The 26,390-nt window shown below is 34.9% G+C and overlaps 1 long non-coding RNA gene across 2 annotated transcripts in view; it reads left to right on the top strand.

The window, feature by feature from the left end:
• The window catches only part of LOC149166867 (uncharacterized), a 197,460-nt gene extending 173,255 nt beyond the window's left edge, over positions 1-24,205 (top strand). Inside the window, exon 3 of one of the 2 annotated variants that reach the window (XR_016260503.1) lies at positions 23,516-24,205. This is a non-coding gene — a long non-coding RNA (uncharacterized LOC149166867). Of the gene's footprint in view, positions 1-18,765; positions 18,951-23,515 lie in introns of those variants that run through there. The other variant, XR_016260504.1, reaches the window with a different exon arrangement.
• Positions 24,206-26,390: the final 2,185 nt, after the last annotated feature.

The following is a 26,390-nucleotide window of genomic DNA, read 5'->3' as shown; positions in this document are numbered from 1 at the left end:
GGTGAGAAGTTGTAGTTGAAGTGGGTGTCGTAGTCATGGATAACCGTGTATATTTCCCACTCAACTAGTTGACAATAGTTACATTCCTAACACTAATGAGACCATCACCGCATGGACCAGGATGTTGAGGGGTAGGAGAATTCAAAGATTAGGGAACATTTGGGATCAAGTCATAAAGAGTGGATGATTGCCAATAGAAAATATAGATATGTTGGGCACATCTAATTACCTGGCCATTAGTGACTGCTCTAGACATGGAAATGTGCTTTGCAATGGTTGGTAAAAGTGTCGGAGAAAACCAATTGGCAACTAGGTAGTCTAAAATAGGTGCCTTTTCTAACCTCTTATGTCTTCTCCATTCATGGATATGGTTGTAAATATGGGTGGAAGTATTTTTGTAGAGAGTAGTTAATAATTTCGTTCAGGTTTCATAATATATTGGTAGCTGAAAATGTTAAAGAAATTCTATGGAGTGGGAATTAAAGTTATTAATTACGGGATGTGGGAGTTCAATGTACCTCTAAGAAACGTTTAAAAAAGGTATGAGGGAAGAGCCTGAGATAGACACTGTCATGAATTATGGAGTTAGAAACACACCAAAGATGGTATGTAGTGATATGCATTGCTAGGTCATCTCCCTTCTTGACCTTAAACTTTGGAATGTCACCAAAAATTTTGTGGAGGGTTAGAGGCATAATAAGTTGTGGTTGATGGGGTCATTAGTTAACTTTTTAAGATCTGGTATGTTTAGAGTAGCCAAAAATGGAAATGGAGTAGGCACAATGGAGTCTAACTAGGGAAAACTAGGGTGACCTGAAGCACTAGAGGTTTCAACCATCAACAGTTTGTCGGAAGGGTACATAAGTGTTATCAGATAGTAATTCCATTCTAGTGAAGTTGGAGTGGCATACCATATGGAATTCCCCCAACCTAAGGGATGTTTATAGTAAACTGGTTACCCCTAGAATTAATGTATCTCTAACTAAAATAAACATTTGAGCTGGAAGGTCCCACAAAGATGCAACATGCTTAGTTTATGGGACAATGCTAGCCTCATAAGGTGGGTTAGGTGTAGGACTACCACCTTTTATGATAATTGGAATAGCATTAATATGATAACTGCCAACAAGAATAATATTAATTAAGGAAATACCTTGTTGTACCATAGGTTGCATGGGTGTAGGAATGCCCCCAAAAATAAGATAAGTGTTGCAAATATAACCCCCATCTTGTGGTGGAAGTGGGATTGAACTTAGAAGTAAATTCCAACCGAAAGGATTATTGAAGGTTAGTGAAATTTCCACACATAGTAGGTTATGAGTCAGAGGTATGTGACCTAACACAAAAGGAGAAGGGTTGGAAAGAGGCAAAAATTGCAACCCTCCACCCACAGTTTGCATAGCTAAGTCTTGAGGATTAGACATGGTTTGGATAGTGGGATAACTGACAAATGGTGTAGAAACTGAAACATTTGGGACATATGGTAGTGGACCAAAAATATCCATGAAATGTCGTGACTCACCAATAGTCATAGGGATGTTTGGAGTGGAAATAAGTGAAGACATTGTAGGAGGAAGTGTACATAACACACCACTAAAAAATCCTAGAGAAACAATAAGAAAAAAACCCTCCAATATTCTTGCTCTAAGTGATTGGTACCAAACATAAAAATATTAATGAGTAGATAAAGGGCCTTTCAAAGCTAATCCTGGCATAATAAAGGGATAATTCCTACACCCAATAATAATAAACAAATTTATACTGGCCTCTTGAAAATAACCTTGACCAATGTAAGTACCATTGATTTGTGGGGCACGCTATAGGAGCACTTATATAGTGGTACAATGTCTTTCTCAAGTACCATAGGTATTCCTCCATGAAATGACCTAGATGGTACCTTGGAGAGGAAACTAAGAAAATTAGTTTGCAATTTGAAGCCAAGGGGAATAGTTGTGGGAAGGTGCTCCAACAAGTAGGAGAGAGGGTATCTCTCATTCCTTATCGTTACATGACTAAGTGCTTGACCATTGTGTAGGAGGCGCTTCCTTGACAACCTATGTGGGATTGCATTTTTATTGTTTAATCAATTTATAGTTCCAATTTGAGTGGCCTTAGAGAGTGTAATCACCACACCTATTCCAAGGCCCTAAAATAACTAAACTTGTTGATGTTCAACGAAAAAATTAAAAAAGCAGTATATTTTATTAAGGATTTATTTTTAGTGGCTATTGTTTACTCAAGGTAATGGATATCCAAATTATGATATTTGGAGACTCTTAAAGAACAAGACATATAAGAACATTGGCAAATAAAACTTCACAGTTATCCTCCAATGAATTGAGTTTTAGGTGAGCATAAACCGTGAATTATTCCTACCTAGATTACAAGAAAAGTAACATAACTAAGTAGGATGCATTTTTTTATTCTTTTATTCTTCAAATGAGTATGGATGCACCTAATGCAAAACAAACAAGAATTAACCTCACTTGTAATAGGTCATACCATTGAAGACGGTAAAAGCAACATGAAAATAGGTGATAAATAGGCAAAAAATGTGAAAAACACTAGTTTAGGAGTCATAAAAAACCATTTTGAGTGAAACACACATTTATTATGAAGGAAACCCATGTATACATGAAGCTGTTGTGAAGGAAACCCGCATATAGATCCCAAAATACGCCAAAATTGAGCACAATGGCTACAAATTACCCACAAAACTGGACCTCACGACCATTTGGAAGGAAACTTGTAGACATACACACTTTTCAACCGGGAAAAAGTTCATATATACACACTTTGTCTTAAGGAAACTAATGTATAAATTCAGATTTCAGGAAAAGTTTCACAAAAATCCTCGGGAAAAGAAATTAAAATATGACCTACAAACAAGCAAGCAAAGTATAGTTTTCTCAAATGCATAAACAAAAGGAAACACACTCTAATGATTTTTTTTCTCAAATGTGAATGAAAGGAAGAAAACAAGTAACGAAAAAGATCTACTAAAAGTAAATTATATATATTTTTAAAATTTTTGCAATTAAAGAGACAAAGCAAAAAGGGCGAAGAGTAATACCTTATGCAAAATGAATTGCAAATGCGATGAAAACCTATAATTTTTTCCTTTATTTTTCAAAAAAAGTAACAATAAACTAAAATAAACACAAAATAATAATTCCTTTTTTTCTTTACGTTAAAAAGGAAATCGAATAACTCCAAGTAAATTAAATCCAAGAACTTCAAACAAATGAATCCACTAATTCCAAGAAAACGAGAAGAAATGATACCCAAGAAATATAAATTCAAGTACTTTAAGGAAATGAAATTTAATCACTTCAAACAACCAAAATAAAAAAATTCCAAGCAAATGAAGTCCAAGAACATCAACAAAGGAAATCCAACATCAAACCAATGAAAGGAAATCCAATGCAAGAATCAACTATTAGGGGCACAAGAAGTGAAAAGAAATGAGAAGAATTACAATGATGACAAAAAAAACTAGAACAAATATTTATGCAAAGACATAAAATCATTTAAAACGTAGGATCAGAGCCCAAGCACTCAACACAAAACCAAAAGCACTTGAAAACAAAAACCCTAAATTGAAACAAAGGTGATTTAAAATAAAATATTGAAGTACATATAAAGACACCTTGAAACACACTAAAAATAAGGGTTTCCAAATAGACTAGGCACTCAAGAAAGTGAATTTTTTTTCACTTACAGAAACATACACAACTATTCAAATGATTATCTATGCACACACATGGGTTTTATAAAGACAACTTCCAATTATGTTACATTAATAAAGACAAGTCATGTGTATACGTGATTGTTGTCAAAACAAATAGTGTATAAATAGAAAAATGAGAAAAAATAAAAAAAGAGTCGAAATACAAAAGATCAGGTCAAAAGAACATGACCAACAGGAAATCAAAAAATGAAAAATCCACACAACCAACTACCCAATCACCCAAATCAAGCAAAACAACCCTTAAGGAAAATACCTAGAAGTATTTTACCAAGTGGATTTGTCAATTACGTTGTGAGAAAACTTTCCTAGGGTTAAGGTTGAAAGTCCCAATAGAGAGACTTATAAAAATCACCAAAGAAACTTAGAGAAGTATGCAAACAAATTTAAATACACAAAGTAAGAAAGTGGTACTCACCCATAGGTCCTACATTTGGAGTAGATCTTGCAGGGACCAAACCCTAACCTTTTATTCCAAATTTACAGAGATACAAGATATATAGGAAACCAAGAGTGAACCAAAGAATTCAAAGCATATAAACATGTAAATAAATCTAGTCCATAATCCTATACATCAGGAATTCACATTAATGAAAGATAAACCATGAAAATGTGAACATAATATGAGTATATTTATTGAAAAATAACAACAAAGAGATAGTTAGGATACAAATTGATCCTAACTATCGATACCAATGGAACCTTTAATGACATCCTTTCTACCTGGACAATTAAATATATCTTCTTCAATAGTAGCAAGCATATGTAAGATAATAGTGGTCAACATCACAAAAATGAAACTAGGGTTCCCCTCACACAACGAAGTGCTTAAAAGTATGGGATATATGCTACACTAATATGGGGAAAATTTGTTAGAGTATGGATGCCAAGTATAAGGATGCCTACGAGGGAAACCCAAGGTGGCTATTTATAGCACTAGAAATTGGTTGTGCTGGTTATGCTACATGCTCTTGTAGGTGAAATTTTGGTTTAACCCATAAATCTAATCTGAAAATTCACTGAATTATATATTTTTTAAATTTTAAAAAGTTGCACATAGAAATATTTAAGGATTTTCATCTATATATTCTCTTTTTCTTAGGGAAGGGTGCGTTGTGTATGGAATTTGATTTTTTTTTTTTTTTAAATAATGTTAGGTCTACATGGTGAAAGTATGCTTCATTTCATTAAGGTAAAATACTGAATTATGCTTATAAACAACAATGGAAATAAATCAGCTAGGGCGATGGTAACTTATTTTTGAGAAGAGACGTGGTGGCTACATGCCTCTGAACTGTGTTACAATGAGGCTCGAAGGCCTATTTATTGTTGAGAAACAATGAAAAACCCTAAACATCGAAAGACCTAACCCTAGAAGATGAAACGCGAAACTGTGGATCCCATTTGGTTAAATTGGTACATCAACTTCCTGGGGTCATAACTTTCGCATACGATCTCCGTTTGACACACAATATATTGTTAGAAAGACCTATCCAAGAACTACAACTTTGGGAAGAGAAACATCAATCCACGGACCCATGTTGCTCCCAGGTTTCCCAAAAAACGTCATTTAGGGCCTCAAAAATCCTCTGGAAGTTGAGGACCCGAAAAACTGCTAAAACTAGTAAACTGTGCTGAAAAGCTGAAAGAAACAATGGTGGGGGTCCAAGTGGACTTGGCAAGTGGCCACGAATATCCACCTAGATCATTCCTCACCCCTTAGGAAGCAATGGTCCCCATTGCGTTGAGTTCCTCCATGAGATGAGGAAACTTCTGTTGAACTTGGTCCCTAGTGAGCCATTTGCCCTGGTGAAGGAGTGGGCCTGCTTTGACAACTTGATATAATTGGATATTCTGCTAGCAAGTGTGTTGGATCTGTGTGTACATGATCCGATCAGTTGCACCTTGTTCCATGCAATCTGGATTTAACTCCGTGGGTGTGAGTTGTTCTGCAATGTCAGATGTATCTAGTAATCGTGGAAAGTATGGTCGAAGGTGGTCCACATTGAACACTGTGTGCAGGCCAAGTAATGGGGGAATGTTGAGCTCAAATCCATTGTCTCCCATAGCCTTGGATATGGTGTAAGGAACATATCAGAGTGGTATGAGTTTCCAATAGGCTGCGGTAAGGCGTTCCTTTTGCAAATGCAACCAGACTTTGTCGCCCACCTGAAACTTGTGTGGCACCTAATGTTGATCATCTCGCTGCTTGTACTTGGCATTTGATTTCTCCAGAATGTCATGGACTTGCTGGCGAATATGTTAGATGTGCTCAATGAAGTTGTTTTCCTTATCTGTTTCAGACTGGACATGATCCGAATATGCGTGAGTAGCTACAAATAGCGTGGCCACGTCAATGGGACATAGTGGATGGAATCCCAAGCCCACCTGGAAAGGGCTGTGGCCAGTCGAGATGTGGAGAGCCTGGTTGTAGCTGTGATGAACATAGGGGAGGCTCTTGTCCCATGTGCGTGGATGCTTTGAGTTGTACATGCACAGAATGTGTACGATCATCTTGTTGAAAACCTTTGTCTGGCCATCAGTTTGAGGATGGAAGGTTGTGGACTTAGTGAGTTTAGTGTCGAGCATCGACTAGAAACTAGACCAAAATGTACTGAGCAACCTGCTATCTAGATTTGAGATGATAGACTATGGGATCCCAAAGTGTACCCAGACTCGTTCAAAGAAGAGTTTAGTAGTGGCTTCTGCTGTGATATTGTTCTTACAGGCAGCGATAAGGGCCATCTTCGAGAACCTATCAAACACCACAAAAACCATTGAAATATTTAGAGGAACCATAGATAGTGGAAGAGGAAAATTCACTAAAAGTGAGGATGTCTTCAATATATTGTATCAATGTTAACAAATGTGTTAGTGGATCCACCTGCTAGAGCAACATTACTAGCTGGTAATTTTTGAAACTAAAAAGTATAGAAGGACAACTGATCTAAAGCGACAAGCTTCCATTGATGAAAGAAATAAATAATCCTAAGGTCCGAAGAGACAATGGCTTGCATTTCATAAGTCCAACTACGACCAAGAAGAAAATTGTAGTCGGGAGAGCGATCTACAACTTCAACATCAACACATATAGCTTTTCCACCAAGAGTGATGGGGAGGCTAGCAAGATATCCTTTAGGAGTGAAGGTGTGGCCATCAAAATATTTCAAGGAATTTGAATGAAGGGATAAAGAGAGAGAACCGAGTGCAAGCCAACAAGAAGTAGCCATCACACAAGTTGAAGCACCTTCGTCAATCACAGTCAGGTGGGCGACTTTTCCCTTCATGTGAACCTGTACTTGGAATGCAAGTTGACGGGAGAGGTGGGGTGTTCCTTTCTCCATTTCAAATACCACCAAACTATAATCCCGAGGGAAAAATCCCCCTTATGGAAGTGTCCCTTTGGAGTGATGAATCATAGCGTCTACAACGGGCGTCTCGATATTTACATTGTTATATGGAGGTGAGGTGGATCTTGACAAGGGGTCCAAAGTGTTAGGTACATGAGTCTCATAATTCTTGGCTCTGATTTGTAAATCAACTGCCTTAATAGTGTAAGAGGTTAGTGATCCTTCTCCAAAAGGAGGGGTATGAGATCCACCATTTCCCCCTTGCAGGAGTGGGGGTGGTTTTGCAACAAGGTGTTGCTGTTGTTGCTAGGTTGAGAAAGGGTTATTAAGGGTAGCAGGGGCCTTGGAATCTTTCTACTCAAGAAGATCCATGCATTCCTATAAAAAAGGACATTTATAATTTAAATAGCCCTTAAGAAAAATATTGTAGGGAAGCTTAAGCACTTTATATTTTCCTTTATTATATTTGGAAGTGGTAGTAGATTTCTAAGTTGGGTCATTTTAACCAGTTGGCTTCTTAAAAGGATATTTCTACTTATTTTCCTTTTTCTTACCATTGGTTAATTGGGCAGATTTGATCAAATTGATCACAGCAAGAAGAGGGGAAGTAGGGTGAGAAGTTTTAGTTGAAGTGGGTGTCGTAGTCAAGGATAACTGTGTATATTTCCCACTCAACTAGTTGACAATAGTTACAGTGCTAACACTAATGAGACCATCACCGCATGGACCAGGATGTTGAGGGGTAGGAGAATTCAAAGATTAGGAAACATTTGAGATCAAGTCATAAAGAGTGGATGATTGCCAATAGAAAATATAGATATTTTGGGCACGTCTAATGACCTGGCCATTGGTGATTGCTCTGAACATGGAAATGTGCTTTGTGATGGTTGGTAAAAGTTTATGAGAAAACCGATTGGCAACTAGGAAGTCTGAAATAGGTGTCTTTGTTAACCTCTTATGTCTTCTCCGTTCATGGATATGGTTGGAAATATGGGTGGAAGTATTTTGGTAGAGATTTGTTAGTAATTTCGTTCAGGTTTCATAATGTATCGGTAACTGAAAATGTTAAAGAAATTCCGTGGAGTGGGAATTAAAGTTATTAATTAAGGGATGTGGGAGTTCAATGTACCTCTTAGAAACGTTTAAAAAATGTATGGGAAGAGCCTGAGATAGACACTATCAAGAATTATGGAGTTAGAAACACACCAAAGATGTTATGTAGTGATATGCATTGCTAGGTCATATCCCTTCTTGACTTCAAACTTTGGAATTTCAGCAAAAAATTTGTGGAGGGTTAGAGGCATAATAAGTTGTGGTTGATGGGGTCATTAGTTAACTTTTTTAGATCTGGTATGTTGAGAGTAGCCAAAAATGGAAACGGAGTAGTCACGATGGAGTCTAACCAAGGAAAACTAGGGTGACCTGAAGAACTAGAGGTTTCAACCATCAACTGGTTGTTGAAAGGGTACATAAGTGTTATCAGATAGTAATTCCATTCTAGTGAAGTTTGAGTGGCATACCGTATGGAATTCCCCCAACCTAAGGGATGTTTCTAGTAAACTGGTTACCCCTAGAATTAATGTGTCTCTAACTAAAATAAACATTTGAGTTGGAAGGTCCCACAAAGATGCAACATGCCTAGTTTATGGGACACTGCTAGCCTCATAAGGTGGGTTAGGTGTAGGACTACCACCTTTTATGATAATTGGAATATCATTAACAAGATAATTGCTAACAAGAATAATATCAATTAAGGAAATACCTTGTTGTACCATAGGTTGTGTGGGTGTAGGAATGCCCCCAACAATAAGATAAGTGCTGCAAATATAACCCCCATCTTGTGGTGGAAGTGGGATTGAACTTAGAAGTAAATTCCAACAGAAAGGATTGTTGAAGGTTAGTGAAATTTCCACACATAGTAGGTTATGAGTCAGAGGTATGTGACCTAACACAAAAGGAGAAGGGTTGGAAAGTGGTAAAAATTGCAACCCTCCACCCACAGTTGGCATAGCTAAGTCTTGAGGATTAGACATGGTTTGGATAGTGGGATAACTGACAAATGGTGTAGAAACTGAAACATTTGGGACATATGGTAGTGGACCAAAAATATCCATGAAAGGCCGTGACTCACCAATAGTCATAGGGATGTTTGGAGTTGAAATAAGTGAAGACATTGTAGGAGGAAGTGTACATAACACACCACTAAAAAATCCAAGAGAAACAATAAGAAAATGGTCCTCCAATATTCATGCTCTAAGTGATTGGTACTGAACATAAAAATATTAATGAGTAGATAAAGGGCCTTTCAAAGCTAATCCTGGGATAATAAAGGGATAAGTCCTACCATCAAAAGTAACAAACAAATTTAGACTGGCCTCTTGAAAATCACCTTGACCAATGTAAGTACCATTGCTTCGTAGGGCATGCTCTAGGAGCACTTATATAGTGGTACAATGTCTTTCTCAAGTACCATAGGTATTCCTCCATGAAATGACCTAGATGGTACCTTGGAGAGGAAACTAAGAAAATTAGTTTGCAATTTGAAACTGAGGGGAATAGTTGTGGGAAGGTGCTCCAACAAGTAGGAGAGAGGGTATCTCTCATTCCTTATCGTTACATGACTAAGTGCTTGACCATTGTGTAGGAGGCGCTTCCTTGACAACCTATGTGGGATTGTATTTTTATTGTTTAATAAATTTATAGTTCCAATTTGAGTGGCCATAGAGAGTGTAATCTCCACACCTATTCCAAGGCCGTAAAATAAGTAAACTTGTTGATGTTCAACGAAAAAATTAAAAAACTAGTGTATTTTATTAAGGATTTATTTTTAGTGGCTATTGTTTACTCAAGGTAATGGATATCAAAATTATGATATTTGGAGACTCTTAAAGAATGAAACATATAAGAACATTGGCAAATAAAACTTCACAGTTATCATTCAATGAATTGAGTTTTAGGTGAGCATAAACCCTGAATTATTCCTACCTTGATTACAAGAAAAGTAACATAACTAAGTAGGATGCATTTTTTTATTCTTTTATTCTTCAAATGAGTATGGATGCACCTAATGCAAAACAAATAAGAATTAACCTCGCGTGTAATAGGTCATACCTTTCAAGACCGTAAAAGCAACATGAAAATAGGTGATAAATAGGCAAAAAATGTGAAAAACACTAGTTTAGGAGTCATAAAAACCATTTTGAGTGAAACAGACATGCATATGTTCTTATTATGAAGGAAACCCATGTATATATGAAGCTGTTGTGAAGGAAACCCGCATATTGTTCCCAAAATATGCCAAAATTGAGAAAAATGGCTAAAAATTACCCACAAAACTGGACCTCGCGACCATTTGGAAGGAAACTTGTAGACATACACACTTTTCAACAGGGAAAAAGTTCATATATACACACTTTGTCTTAAAGAAACTAATGTATAAATTCAGATTTCAGGAAAATTTTCACAAAAATCCTCAGAAAAAAGAAATTAAAATATGACCTACAAACAAGCAAGAAAAGTATAGTTTTCTCAAATGCATAAGCAAAAGGAAACACACTCTAATGATTTTTTTTCTCAAATGTGAATGAAAGGAAGAAAACAAGTAACGAAAAAGACCTACTAAAAGTAAATTATATATTTCTTAAAATTTTTGCAACGAAAGAGACAAAGCAAAAAGAGGGAAGAGTAATACCTTATGCAAAATGAATTGCAAGTGCGATGAAAACCTATAATTTTTTCTTTTATTTTTCAAAAAAAGTAACAGTAAACTAAAATAAACTTAAAATAATAATTCCTTTTTTTTCTTTATGTTAAAAATGAAATCGAATAACTCCAAGTAAATTAAATCCAAGAACTTCAAACAAATGAATCCACTAATTCCAAGAAAACGAGAAGAAATGATACCCAAGAAATATAAATTCAAGTACTTAAAGGAAATGAAATTTAATCACTTCAAACAACCAAAATAAAAAAATTCCAAGCAAATGAAGTCCAAGAACATCAACAAAGGAAATCCAACTTCAAACCAATGAAAGGAAATCCAATGCAAGAATCAACTATTAGGGACACAAGAAGTGAAAAGAAATGAGAAGGATTACAATGATGACAAAAAAATTAGAACAAATATTTATGTAGAGACATAAAATCATTTAAAACGTAGGACGAAAGCCCAAGAACTCAACACAAAACCGAAAGAACTTGAAAACAAAAACCCTAAATTCAAACAAAGGAACTTTCAAATAAAATATTGAAGTACATATAAAGACACCTTGAAACGCACTAAAAATAAGGGTTTCCAAACAGACAAGGCACTCAAGAAAGTGAATTTTTTTTCACTTACAGAAACATACACAACTATTCAAATGATTATCTATGCACACACATGGGTTTTATAAAAGACAACTTCCAATTATGTTACATTAATAAAGACAAGCCATGTGTATACGTGATTGTTGTCAAAACAAATAGTGTATAAATAGAAAAATGAGAAAAAATAAAAAAAGAGTCCAAATACAAAAGATCAGGTCAAAAGAATAGGACCAATAGGAAATCAAAAGATGAAAAATCCACTCAACCAACTACCCAATCACCCAAATCAAGCAAAACAACCCTTAAGGAAAATACCTAGAAGTATTTTACCAAGTGGATTTGTCAATTACATTGTGAGCAAACTTTCCTAGGGTTAAGGTTGAAAGTCCCAATAGAGAAACTTACAAAAATCAACAAAGAAACTTAGAGAAGTATGCAAACAAACTTAAATACACAAAGTAAGCAAGTGGTACTCACCCATAGGTCCTACATTTGGAGTAGATCTTGCACGAACCAAACCCTAACCTTTTATTCCAAATTTACAGAGATACAAGATATTTAGGAAACCAAGAGTGAATCAAAGAATTCAAAGCATATAGACATGTAAATAAATCTAGTCCATAATCCTATCCATCAAGAATTCACATTAATGAAAGATAAACCATGAAAATGTGAACATAATATGATTATATTTATTGAAAAATAACAACAAAGAAGTAGTTAGGATACAACTTAATCCTAACTATCAATACCAATGGAACCTTTAATCACATCCTTTCCTTTAATCACATCCTTCTACCTGGACAATTAAATATATCTTCTCCAATAGTAGCAAGCATATGTAAGATAATAGTGGTCAACATCACAAAAATGAAACTAGGGTTCCCTTGACACAAGGGAGTGCTTAAAAGTATGGGATATAAGCTACACTAATATGGGGAAAATTTGGTAGAGTATGGATGCCAAGTATAAGGATGCCTACGAGGGAAAGCCAAGGTGGCTATTTATACCACTAGAAATTGGTTGGGCTGGTTATGCTACATGCTCTTGTAGGTGAAATTTTTCTTTAACCCATAAATTTGATCTGAAAGTTAGTTGAATTATATATTTTTTAAATTTTAAAAAGTTGCACATAGAAATATTTAAGGATTTTCATCTATATATTCTCTTTTACTTAGGGAAGGGTGCGTTGTGTATGGAATTTGATTTTTTTTTTCTTTTTTAAATAATGCTAGGTCTACATGGTGAAAGTATACTTCATTTCATTAAGGTAAAATACTGAAATATGCTTATAAACAACAATGGAAATAAACCAATTAGGGCGATGGTAACTTATCTTTGAGAAGAGATGTGGTGGCTACATGCCTATGAACTGTGTTACAATGAAGCTCGAAGGCCTATTTATTGTTGAGAAACAATGAAAAACCCTAAACATTGAAAGACCTAACCCTAGAAGATGAAACGCCAAACTGTGTGCCCCATTTGGGTAAATTGGTACATCAACTTCCCAGGGTCGTAACTTTGGCATACGATCTCCGTTTGACACACACAATATATTGTTAGAAATACTTATCCGAGAACTACAACTTTGGGAAGAGAAACATCGATCCATGGACCCATGTTGCTCCCAGTTTTCCCAAAAAATGTCATTTAGGGCCTCAAAAAGGCTCTGGAAGGTCACGACCCGAAAAACTGCTAAAAATAGTAAATTCTGCTGAAAAGATGAAAGAAGAAATGGTGGGGGTCCAAGTGGATTTGGCAGGTGGCCACCAATATCCACCTGGATCATTTCTCCCCCCTTAGGAAGCAATTGTCCCCATTGCGTTGAGTTCTTCCATGAGACGAGGAAACTTCTGCTGAACTTGGTCCTTGGTGAGCCACTTGCCTTGGTGAAGGAGCTGGCCTGCTTTGAGAATTCGATATAATTGGATATTCTGCTGGCAAGTGTGCTTGATCAGTGTGTCCAAGATCCGATCAGTTGCACCTTGTTCCATGCAATATGGATTTAACTCTATGGGTGTGAGTTGTTCTGCAATGTCGGATGTATCTAGTAATAGTGGAAAGTATGGTCGAAGGCGGTCCACATTGAACACTGGGTGTAGGCCAAGGAATGGGGGAATGCTGAGCTCAAATTCATTGTCTCCCACAGCCTTGGATATGGCGTAAGGACAATATAAGAGTGGCATGAGTTTTTGACAGGCTCCGGTAAGGCCTTCCTTTTGCAAATGCAACCAGACTTTGTCGCCCACCTGAAACTTGTGTGGCACCTAATGTTGATCATCTCGCTGCTTGTACTTAGCATTTGATTTCTCAAGAATGTCATGGACTTGCTGGCGAATATGTTAGATGTGCTTAATGAAGTTGTTTTCCTTATCTGTTTTAGACTGGACATGATCTGAATCTACGTGAGCAGCTACAAATAGCATGGCCACATCAATGGGACATAGTGGCTGGAATCCCAAGCCCACCTGAAAAGGGTTGTGGCCAGTAGAGTTGTGGAGAGATTGGTTGTAGCTGTGATGAACATAGGGGAGGCTCTTGTCCCATGTGTGTGGATGCTTTGAGTTGTACATGCACAGAACGTGTACGATCATCCTGTTGACAACCTCTATCTGGCCATCAGTTTGAGGATGGAAGGTTGTGGACTTAGTGAGTTTAGTGCCGAACATCGACTAGAGACTAGACCAAAATGTACTGAGCAACCTGCTATCCCGATTTGAGATAATAGACTATGGGATCCCAAAGTGTACCCACACTCATTCAAAGAAGAGTTTAGTAGTGGCTTCTGCTGTGATATTCTTCTTGTAGGCAGCGATAACGACCATCTTCGAGAACCTGTCGAAGACCACAAAAACCATTGAAACAGTTAGAGGAACTGTAGATAGTGGAAGAGGAGAATTCCATAAAAGTGAGCATGTCTTCAACAGATTGTATCAATGTTAACAAATGTGTTAGTGGATCCACTTGCTAGAGCAACATTACTAGCTGGTAATTGTTGAAACTCAGAAGTATAGAAGGACAGCTGATCTAAAGAGACAAGCTTCCATTTATGAGGGAAATAAATAATCCTAAGGTCTGAAGAGACAATGGCTTGCATTTCATAAGTCCAATTACGACCAAGAAGAAAATTGTAGTCGAGAGAGCGATCTACAACTTCAACATCAACACATATAGTTTTTCCACCAAGAGTGACGGGGAGGCTAGCAAGATATCCTTTAGGAGTGAAGGTGTGGCCATCAAAATATTTGAAGGAATTTGAATGAAGGGATAAAGAGGGAGAACTGAGGGAAAGCCAACAAGAAGTAGCCATCACACAAGTTGAAGCACCTTCGTCAATCATAGTCAGGTGGGCGACTTTTCCCTTCACATGAACCTGTACTTGGAATGCAAGTTGACTGGAGAGGTGGGGTGTTCCTTTCTCCATGTCAAATACCACCAAACTATAATCCCAAGGGACAAATCCCCCCTATGGAAGTATGCAAAGCCTTCCATTTTATAGGGAAACTTTGTAAAACTTCGAGAGCAGAGATGGGACAAGGCACATGCATGAGGTATTCTACAATACTATAGTTTGGTACAGTGCGAGTAGAAGGATTATGTGTAGTATGATGAAGTGTCCCTTTGGAGTGATGAATCATAGCATCTACAATGGGCATCTCGATATTTAAATTGTTATATGGAGGTGAGGTGGAGCTTGACAAGGGGTCCAAAGTGTTAGGTACATGAGTTTCGTAATTCTTGGCTTTGATTTGTAAATCAACTGCCTTAATAGTGTAAGAGGTTAGTGATCCTTCCCCAAAAGGAGGGGGATGAGATCCACCATTTCCCCCTTGCAGGAGTGGGGGTGGGTTTGCAACAAGGTGTCGCTATTGTAGCTAGGTCGAGAAAGGGTTATTAAGGGTAGTATGGGTCTTGGAATCTTTCTATTTAAGAAGATCCATGCATTCCTATAAAAAAGGACATTTATAATTTAAATAGCCCTCAAGAAAAATATTGTAGGGAAGCTTAACCACTTTATATTTTCCTTTATCATATTTGGAAGTGGTAGTAGATTTCCAAGTTGGGTCATTTTAACTAGTTGGCTTCTTAGAAGGATATTTATACTTATTTTTCTTTTTCTTACCATTGGTTAATTGGGCAGATTTGATCAAATTGATCACAGTAAGAAGAGGGGAAGTAGGGTGAGAAGTTGTAGTTGAAGTGGGTGTCGTAGTCATGGATAACTGTGTATATTTCCCACTCAACTAGTTGACAATAGTTACAGTGCTAACACTAATGAGACCATCACCGCATGGACCAGGATGTTGACGGGTAGGAGAATTCAAATATTAGGGAACATTTGAGATCAGGTCATAAAGAGTGGATGATTACCAATATAAAATATAGATATGTTGGGCACGTCTAATGACCTGGCCATTGGTGACTACTCTGGACATGGAAATGTGCTTTGCGATGGTTGGTAAAAGTGTCTGAGAAAACCAATTGGCAACTAGGTAGTCTGAAATAGGTGCCTTTGCTAACCTCTTATATCTTCTCCATTCATGGATATGGTTGTAAATATGGGTGGAAGTATTTTGGTAGAGAGTAGTTAGTAATTTTGTTCCAGTTTCGTAATGTATCGGTAGCTAAAGCACTAAAAGCCTTACTGAATGATGAAACATTTTAAATATATAGAGTCTAAATGGATTTAGGGGGAAGGAATGAATCTATTTTCCCTGATACGATTTACTCACTTGCGGGCATCGATTAAAGATTTTAGTTGTTTGCTACATATTAGCACAGGTGAATCTTTCTATGGAAGAGAAAAATAACAATAAGATTTGGTCTCGAGGATCAGCGAATGTTGCATGCATTCTAGAAGTATTTTATTTCAAAGAAATCCTTTATTTGTGCACACACAATTTTGATTTAAAGACTAGAATAATTATGCTTGCAGTAAAAGATACTCCTTTTTCTTTGATTTCGAAGGCATCCAGTTGCATATTCAAGCTACCGAATCTATATATGTGGTTAGATATGTCAAAAGAAAATAGTTTTTGGGTCACATGATAGTGACTCTAACATCATACAAGAGTTCATTTCATAAACTTTTGAGGTTCATTATGATCTTTCCTCTCTAGATATTAATTTTTTTAGACAATAGAGTTTTCTTCGTTGTGCACCCATGTAATGGGTGAAGAATTGATGCAGCTTTTCTATCCCATATTGTAGAGGCAGGAAGCTACTTAATTTTTTAGTATAACTTAAGATATTTTTGTAAAGCAAGTTATTTTCATGATAACTGGATAAGGGCCCCATCAAATATCCGGGGAGTTGCAAGTTTTCCTCTAGGGAAAAGGGATACATGAACAAAGAGGAAATAATATTCTTATTTGAGTTTATGGTTTTCAAGGCAAACCATTATTTCTTCAAAGAATTATTATAGACATATATTTAGTTGTTAATGTCTATAGGAAATACTACGCTTTTCAAGTTAAATTTGAACACAAAAAGAAAAGAAAAAAAGTATTTCTTTTCAATTTACCATTGGACAAGTAACCATGAAGAATGGAAGCCACCTTGTAGAGGTTGTGAATTCTCTGCATTGTTTTAATTTAAAATAAATTGCAGCCTAGCAATATGTTTCTCTAGAAGGCCTATTTATCACACTTTTGGGTGTTATTAAATGTGAAAGATTTTTAACAAGACATGCAAATGAAAGTGAAAAGAATCACAGTGCTCCAAGCAATAATGAATAATTGACAATGAGGACTAGAGAAATTGTTGAAGAAGCATGCATCAACATTGAAACAAAGTGCCAAAAAGGAGGCAGAATACCTATGCAATATTTATTTTTCACATCTCTAAATGCTTTGACTTCATCTTTGAATGAAGGAAAATGAAAAAGATATTGAAAGTGCACAGATGATACACGGTCAGCTATCATTTGATGAGGATGTCAAGGAGGCTCGCTAAAAATTTATTGCAAAGAAAATGCACATGGTTGAATTGGAAGAATCCAAAAGTCCCCTAAAAATAAGAAGTAGCGAAGAAGATATCAACTTGGAAATTGAAAGAAATCCACTACATGATTGGGCTAGCAGTTCTTTGAATGAAAATCGAAAAATAATGGAGCAAATTTCCAAAGAAGTTTCTAGTTTTGATGATCACTCTGTTACTTTTCAAGGCACAAATTATAAAATGGACATTAAAACATTGAAAATTGAAAAAGTAAGGATCCATAGTAAGAAAGTTATTGATAAAGTAGAAACATATTCTTATATGTATGGAATTGAAACCAATGGCTTTATGAGATTCCATGAAGCTATCGAGAATGTACTTGCAATGTCTATTAAGAAACGGGAATAAGAGAGCTTGGTAATGAAAGAAACAATATATGAGTGAGAAAATGCTTTAAATGTGGGTCCTTTGTTGGTGACTCTAGTAACAATACAAACACAACGAGGTGCAATTCCCATTGCTAGCACACCTCATGGATTTAATAAAGCTTTGAAACTTGTTAATGCACTCAAATGTCATATTGTCACTAATATAAGTTAGAGGTTAGAAATCATTCACCATGTATGGTAGTTGGTTTTCGATCTACTACGGTTAGTACTGGAAATCGATTCATTTCTCAATTTGGTGAGAAGTAATATTAACAAATAAAATTTTTTCATTAAAAATGATTTACTTTCTTTTAGTGAAAGGCTTGAATTTTTGTCTGATCTAGAAAAAGAGAATAAAAAGCTATGAAATGCTACTCAAATGAGGAAAATTAATGGTCCAGAAGAATCAGTACACTAGAAAACATCATTTTTGAAAGTCAGAGCATAAAAAATAGAAGAAGTGATGTGTTTCTATATGAAATGCAAATTGTTTAAGATCTAGATGGTGCATGCATCATACAAAATTCTAAATTGATCACAAAAGATACACTAACATTTGAATAAGAAAAGCTGGAAGAATCAATGGAAAAACAATTTGATGATATAATTGATTTTAATTAAGAAGAAAATGGCTAGTTGGATTTGTTAGTATTAATGATGATAAGTTTGTCTTGGCTTCTCAACTACAAGAAGAGGCCATGGAGATAAAAAAGAAGATATTCAATCAACATGTCAGGCTAGAGATTACAATGGGTCCAATGAAAGAATTAATTGAAGGTATGGTGAAGACATTGGTTCAATAAGTCATGGATGTGAAAGGTAGCTAATAGTGAAACAACTAGCGTATATGCTTTCACATATTATAAGTGTCCTTAAATATTCACATATTTGTTTTTTTTTTTTATACTAATATCTGGTCATCGAGATTTGTTGATTTTATTAATGTCACCTAGTCTAGTTGCTCAATGTAGTTCCTCATTTTCTTTTGCAGTTGCCTCTTTCTATATTATGGTTCATGGGAGACAAATGCTAGTTCCCATTGGGATGAACGCATTTACTTTTCTAGAATGTAGGAAAATTTAGTTAAAGAGAATATGTAAGAATAACATAGTGAATGAGATAATGAACTTATTCATTGAGCATATTCATTATTGATATAAGTGATTTCCACTGAGAACCACAATTCTTAATTCTTTGCATAAGATATTTCATGTAACTGTATTTGTGTATTTATTTTAATCCTAGCTATGATGATTGAAATTTGAAACTTGATATAGTTCTTGTTACTTTGGTTGTATTTCTTAATGTTAGAGATGTACGATTTAAACGTATGTATTATGCAATGGATACATATATACTAACAACATAAAATAGAAATGTGGATAAGATTTTTTTAATTTTCAGGTGGTTATATTGGCTATGAAACTCGAATAATTCTAATTGCCTTCACATTTCAAAGTTGAGTAGAGTGCAATATTCTAAGTAAGGATTTTATTATAGTTTCTCTGTACCTATGTACTATACATAATGGAAGCTTTTTACTCTATTTTCAAATGAAATTGATATATTTATTTTCTCAAATTTTGATTTCAATTTGATTTTGACTATTTTTGTGCGGCACTAAACAACCTTTAACTAATAATTAGTGGTGGAGATATAAAAATAGAAATGTGGAAAAACACGCCTGCCAATTCATGAAATCTCACTCTAAATAATAGAACATGTTGAGGATAGTAATGATGAAAATAGATCATGTATTAAGATCAAGCCCCTTATTGGTCATCAATTAGCAAGGCGGATGGTAATTTTTACTCGTAAAGAATATATCATAATTAGTGTAATGATTGTGTGGATCTTTTTGTGAATTTTTTTACATTTATATTATGGCATCCTTACAGGAGGGAGTGATGAAAGTTCCCTAGGTTTGGTCAGACTGGTTTCTCCTTTCATATGCTTATGTGAATGAATGGAGAGCTACCTTTCTTTCATTTGGAAATTCAGGGGTCCCTCCCTTTCATTCAATATGTGTATATGACCCAACATTGAAGGACCTTGATAGTTCTAAATCCAATCTTACGGACGTAACATATGGATCTGGTCCAAATTAAGATGTTGTTATGGTGATTGGAGAGGGAGCAACAACTGGAGAGTTGTTAAGTATTCCTCTTGTGGAGCGTGAAAGATAGTGTAGGAAGAATGGTTTATCTATTTTTGGTGGTAGGGAGGTAATTTTTTTCTAATTTATTAGCTTAGAAGAAAAAGAGAAGCATAAGAACCAAGATCAAGATGAGGATTTTAGGTATGGGTATAAATTTGCAATTAGAGGGAAGGATGCAAGAGAAACTGATTCTTATATACAATTGGGAGGGGGAAGGTGGATCATGGGTGAAGAAAGAAAATCCATACTTTATGATGATAAGGACTATATATCATTATAATCATCTACCAAAAATGTTAAGGAAGAATCATCTTTACGGTCATGGGTTGAGGAACGTGAATCAGTGGATGCCTCTTGCAGTGGAACTTTACCAAAAAATGCTAGTGTCGTGATGATAGTGTCACATGATCTACACCCAAAAGTTTAAAATATTCTAGGCAATGTCAAAGAAAATTTCTTTCTCTACTCAACTCATATTTCACCCCATCCACGTTTTTATAGACCAATTATGAAGACCATAGAATGATATTTTCTTTAATGAAGGAGTCCAAGGGCTAACAATTTAAGGATATGATCAATTTTTTTAATAAATGGATAGTCTTGTCTGACTTGCAAGGACTTGGGTGTCAAACTTGCTGCCGAGCCAATGTTATTCACATGTCAAAATTTTGAGTATGACTTGGGGTTGAGTTTGAATGAGAGGATTTTGCTTAATACTGTTTAGTCAAGGAAAAGAACCAAATTCAAAGTCCATTTGAATTATGATTCATGAAGCATAGTAACATAGTTGGTGAGCTTAATAGGGCTCATCCTTGTTGTGATGTGTTACATTCAAATGGCATGAATGCATGAATTTCAAAAGGCTAAGATATGATATAAATCTTGGGAAATTTTGACCAAATAAATAACCCAAACCTGACACTTGAGATATGATATAAATCTTGGGAAATTTTAACCAAATACATAACCCAAACCTTAAACCTAGTAGTGTGAAATCCATTGTTTGAAGTGTGGCTACTGAAGACAAATTTCTTAAATACTTTTAAAAATTAACATACAAATAATTTATAAAAGCATGGAATTTCATTGTCAATCAAATGTAAAACTGGATAGCAATTAAAGCAATAACCCGCAATGACAGTCCAAAATCGACAAGACATATTGGAAAAATGTTCAAAACTCATTGGGAACATCCTAATCCTACATGGTGCTCATATAAACCAGCAAAAGATATTACCTTCCCTGGGAAACATAGAATGTTAATGATATAACTGACAAAAATATAAATAATTAAAACTGACTATTAGAACCAGTGCAAACAATTAATGATGAACGAAATGAAAATGGGGCAAAATGTCACATACCCACTCCATGAGACTGCCATCTGCGTCCATACTCGATGTTGCCCAAGACTAAGCAGGTCATTCCACATCCTTGTATCCACAGTAGAATTCATCCTCATATCCACATACAACCTACATTGGTCATACCATTTCGTAAATAAAAAAATAAAATAAAATGAATCTTGAAAGCCTTTTTACTGGTCAATGATTTAAAGAATTTGAAGTGTGTATTAAAAATGAATATTCTCATACCAATATCCTTACTCTCTTCGAAACTCTATTCAAATACATCACTTCCTCCAAAAACTTTACTTTTCGTGGATTGTCATAATTCAAGTCATCAATTAAACGAAGTTCTATCATCTCTAGAGCAGGAGTGCTCTATAGAAAGCAACCTAATACACTAATTTTCCTATCATGAAATTTAGTTATGTCTAGATAAACCTGTATATACGGAGATGAGAGAGTGGGGATCTAAGACGTCGAGGTATGGGATACTTTGAAAGTTCCTGCATTGCATTTTAAAACTAGAATAAGCCAACTCTACACTCATTTATGAGGTAAAAGACATAAATATTCATTATTAACATCATGGAAGAAAACCAAGGAAGAATTTTATGGTCTTTTCACATCTTATAGGAGGTTAAATTTTTTAATTTAGGTAGTGTAGATTTTCATTAAGGAATAGATATGAAAAAAGTTGTTACTTGGTTTTGTTTCATATCTATTGGATATACTAAACCTACAAACATGACATAATAATGAACCAAAATTTCACTATTTTCTACTAGTGTAACAATAGTGCACAAAAATACATAAGCTCTACCATATTGAAATCTTTTAAATCGATTCACCTTTGTTAGTTTTGTATTCACATTAGGCACTTTATTAGGTGATTATCATGATCACAACTAGTTTGAACTTATTTTGTATAGTAAATTTATGTTTCTTATGGCACATATTATCGTGATATTAAATAAATGATGAAGTGCAGACTAAATTCATACAATTGTGATTACCTTTGTTATCTTCAATTGGTAATTATTGAGTTTGTTATGTGTAACAATTTTGACATGTGTAATAATAACATTTATGGGAGAATGGGTGTGTGAAGAAAAGAATATGTTTCATATGTGCGTTATTGAATTTCATAGCAAGATTATGTTATTAAAGGTTAATGTTCAAAGATAGGAGAAATTAGGTAGAAGGATTTTGCTAACCCATTAAGCCCAATGTAATTTTGACCAGTTAGTGGGATAATAACATTTAAAGGTTAGGAGGTGTTCAAAATTCTAAGGCTTTTGTCTATCCAATATCTTTCCACCGGGGTATTTAATTTCTTTATTGATAGGGTAGTATTCGTTACCCTAGTGATTTTGAATGTTTGCTTATTCGTTTGCATAAGAACCACTACCTACTACTATTTTGCATTTGAAATATCTTACAATCTATTTTAATCGAAGATAAAGAAGTCATCCAGATTTTTTGTGGTTCAAATATTTGTTCTCTTATTTACCAAAAATAACGTAGTGAGTAAATTTTATTAGTTTTGGCATTCAACCTATCGAGTATGTACATGCTTATTGCCTCATTAGACTACGAATATTGGATATGACGATGCATACAAGGTATAAATGTTTCATATCTTTGTTGCACACGTACGTTCTTGAGCAAAATAATACTTTCTTGCACCCATTAAAAAGACACTCAATCTAATTTTGCATAATAGTAATAAGTATTTAATCCAAAAAGTATTCGTTATTTCTAGTTTACAAATTTATTTTCGTAGTTGTGCCTGTTAAATTGTGAATTAAAGGTTTTTTTCTCCAGTAATTAAATTATTTTCTCCTCTACAAAAAAACATACCTTATGCACCCCATCCTATGCGCATCTTTCATTGCATAAAATTCAGGAGTTTAAAATTAAATTCGTTTGTGTAGAAGAAGGTCCCCACTAGATCAAAATTTCATGTCAAGTTTTAGGGAAAATAGGTGTGTCAAGTCATTCTTAAATCAAATTTGGTTCGGTTTTACATAGTAGTGGGGAGAATATATCAAGTTGATTCATCCTAGAAGATAGATGATTATTTGTTGGCATTATATTTATTTGCAAATGTCTTTCCACACTTTACCGTTTATAACTATTATTAATAGTTTTGTGAGAATTGAAATTTGACCGAAAAACAATGGAAATTCTGGCATGTTCTTGATAAAATATGGTGGAATTCCTTGTAACTCTAGGTTACAACTGTCAAATTTCATGCTCTTGGCTGTCAATGGGGTTTTTGATGATGTTGAATCCATTTCCACTATAAAAAAATCAGGATGCAAACACTCGTGCTGCCAGATTGCGGAAACTTTTGGTCGTAAGTACAAATTTGTCATCTCTATAGACAATGGCTATTATTGTATATCATAATTTTTTTTTTATTATGACACGTATACCAATGATCTTGAACAAGGAGCAACGTGCAATGTAAATAGAGAGGATGCTTTTGGAATTTTAGAATTTATTTTCATTACTTTCTGTAAAAGTTGGCTTTCGTATCTTTAATTGCTATTTATTAAGATTGTCGTGTGAAACAATTTTCAGATGAGTAATAGTAACAACCATTCTTTGTTATGAAACAAACAATTATAAAGGTAAACGGGACTTGAAAATGTTATTCATTGAGAGAATATTTTTTACTGCAAAGCGAAAATGGGTAGCAGGTGAAGGAAAGAGGCTATATGTAGTGATACCGTTTGGTGTGTTCTAGATGTCTTTGATTTCAGATAAATTATTTATCTTTATGCAAACAATTTGTATTTAAGAATGAGGATAATTAAGCTAGGGCAACAAAGGTTCCTCTAAATCCCAATGCATTCATTACACAAGTTACCAAAATTGAAGAAGAATTTAGAATTGTCTGTTGTGAATAGTTTCCCAAAGCCAGAAGGAGGCATGAATGACATTGTGTGAGAATTCATTTCCGCAACTTCTGTGGTTCCTTCCGATATTTCTCTTGTAGATATTTATTTGTTTAGGAAATTGTTTAGGGATTTATTTTGGCTATTTTCCCACGTATCAGGGAAAGAAAGTACAACAAATGTTTTGAAATGCATTTTCTATGTTCTTTATGAGACATACAAAAATAATTTTAGTTTCAATTGGGTAAATGTATTTTCCAATGAATTAGTTATTCAGTTAAATATATTATCCAAGAACAATATATTATTTATGATGGTGCATCTTATAATACCTCTCGTTTCAACACATGTGTTTAATGATTTACCCTGTAATCCCAAATTCAATTTTGGTAAGGAAACAATGCAGTTCCTAGATCCTATACTATGGAAGAAGAGAGCTTATTTACATTTTTGTTTAATTCAATATGTGCTTATAAGGTAAGTGTATTGCATGGTAACTAGACAAGAGCCTCCTTGAATATCTACAGAGGTTAAGTTTATTCTATTTAGAAAAGGCGAACATGAGGAAAGAGAATGAAATATGATTATATGGACACATTGTTTCGAAGATAGGCCATTGTTGTTGCCAAAGTTTTTTTTAGATAAGTATTTTCTTGTTGAAATATGAACACAATATCATCGCTGGATACTTACATTTGAATAGAAAATCAAAACATATTTCTTTACCATTTATTGCTGGAAAAGTCATTATGAAGAATATAGATCACGATAATGTTCTTGCGAAGTCTTTGGATGCTTTAAAATTAGATGAAGTTGAATTTATTGAAGGTTTTTATAGAAGAATCATTTTCACATAACACCTAGAGTCTATGAGGTACAAAAAATTGTTTTCGAGAACTAGAGAGTAGAGTAAGGAAAGTCACAGTATACCAATGAAAGATCAAAAAATGTTAGTCGATGTTGAAGATATCTTCGAAAAACATATCATTGGCACGAGAGGAAGATATAAGCAAAGAGGCACAAATCCTATGGGACAATCTGAATCTTGCACATGCAGTGTTGGTCTGCTTCATCTACCAGGAAAAAAATGAAAAGGACTACTGCAAGTGAAAAAAATAGTTGGCGATAGGACATCACATGGTAGGGATGAAAAAGAGCCTCTTCGTAGAGTAACTCTATAAAGAGTGCATATGACTGAATCAACTAGATCCAAGAGTCTTCCTGAAACATGGAGCATTGAAGAGGTCATAAACATGGAGGTTGATAACATTGTACTACCTGATTGGGTTAGTATTTATAAAGAGCCTCTTCATAGAGTAACTCCGAAAAGGGTGCATATGGTTGAATAAGCTAGATCGAAGAGTCCGCCTAAAACAAGGAGCATTGAAGAGGCCATGAACATGGAAGTTGATAGATTTGTACTCCTTGATTGGGTTAGTACTTGTTTGCAAGAAAATAAAACAATGATGGACAAAAATACCAAATAGGACATTAGTTTCGATGATTGTTCTATCACATTGTAGGTGTCAAGTTATGACAGGGTCGATAAGAGTTTGAATATTGATCGAGTAGAAATGAATGTTCATTTGTTTGGGTTTTCACCGCTAAGGATGATGAAATTACATCAATATAGTGGTGAGGGGATTCTGGATGCTATTATTCAATGAAAAACAAAAAATATAAAAATAAAAGAGTTAGAAGATTATTTTAGCCTGCGTCCTTTGTTGAAGATTCCACTAACAATACACAGACCACCATTGGAAATTTCTAGTCTTGGTGGATATCATAGATTTGAGAAACCTGTTAATATTATTAATGCAGTGAAATCATATATTATTAGTAATATATCCAAAAGATTGTGAATTATCGAATCTGCATGCCAAGCTTCTTCTGATCTATAACACCTAAAGAAGAGAACTGTCTTCTATCAAGTTGGTCAAAGTGACATCGACAAAGATAGGGAAATTGTAGACAATGACCTATTAAATTCTAGTTGAAATCCCGATTTAATGTCTAAACTAGAGAAATATAAATGAGGGTTGTGATATGTTGGTCGAATGAGGTAGATCAAGGCTGCATAGTCTAAGAAAATTTTAACATTAGTGGAAATTATTTTTGAGTGTGGAGGCATAGAGAATCAAAGGGCTCATGCTTATCTCAAGGAAGTAGCGATTGTTCAGTATTTTAAACAATCTATGTATTACAT

This window comes from Pinus tabuliformis, chromosome 5_1, assembly GCF_031772625.1.
Source record: "Pinus tabuliformis cultivar Carrire ecotype Pingquan chromosome 5_1, CPIR1, whole genome shotgun sequence".
NCBI lineage: Eukaryota > Viridiplantae > Streptophyta > Pinopsida > Pinales > Pinaceae > Pinus > Pinus tabuliformis.
The sequence above is the reverse complement of the archived record's forward strand: the minus strand, read 5'-3'. Positions and strand labels throughout refer to the sequence as shown.